Genomic DNA, 987 nt, shown 5'->3' on the forward strand with positions numbered 1-987 from the left:
GGTGGGACCGGGCAAGTGCGACGGGAGACCCAAGTGCCGCCCCCCGGCAGGGCAGGGCGAGCTCCGCAAGCCGGCGTGGGACCGGCGCTGGGGCGTGAAGCCAGATGCAATAGAAGAGGGAGAGGTTAACGCCAGCTGGTTTAATTACCAGCAAGCGGGAGAGATGGAGAAAACTCCGCTTCCCTCCGGAGCCCGGGCTGGGGGCTCCCTGCACCTTTGCAAGCCAAACACCCAGCAGCAGCCAGTCAGCTGGCTGCTTGGGCAAGGTGCTGAGACGGAGGGGGGCTTGGGGAAGGGGCTTCTCACTCTCTCTAAGAGTTTGCTTCCCTCCTGTCTTCCCCAGGCGCTTCTGGCCAAGCTCGCCTGGAGCAGCCCCTCCAAAGCCTTTGCAGCCCCAAAGCGGGCTGCCGACTCCTCGGTATTTATACTTTCTTCCCCCTGCTTTGACATAAGAGGTTTATTTTTGATCTCGCACTATTCCACTTCCCCCTCCCCTGGGACCCGGAGAAGCAGGAGGAGGAGAAGTGAAAAAGGGAAAAAAAAAAAGTTTTGGATGGAAGTGGAGGCCAATCAGGAGCCAGAAGGACCCGCCTCTCCTGTTTAAGTGTCAACTCCAGCATTCCCCCCGACCCGTTTACTCGCTCCGGATTAACTCCTTCAGCCCAGCCTCTGCCGAGATCAAAGAGCCCGCTCTCACAGCAAGAAGCCTCTGGATTTCAGGGGAGTTAGTCCTGATTTACACGGAGATCAGACGCAGATCTTCCTTCTCCCCAGCTTACACCCGTTTCACCCCACTGATTCCAGAGGACTTGCTCCTGATTGCCATGGCAGAGTCCGACCCTTGGGGACTGAATCGGCGCCCACCGATTCCAGGGAGACCCGCCGAGAGCAGAGTCAGCCCCTTACCTTTCAGACAGCATTGTCGTCAGGGCTGAAAGCAAACCTGCTGCATCCAGTTTTTCCTCTGTAGTCCACAATATCCCCCCC

Source organism: Natator depressus, chromosome 22 (genome assembly GCF_965152275.1).
Source record: "Natator depressus isolate rNatDep1 chromosome 22, rNatDep2.hap1, whole genome shotgun sequence".
NCBI lineage: Eukaryota > Metazoa > Chordata > Testudines > Cheloniidae > Natator > Natator depressus.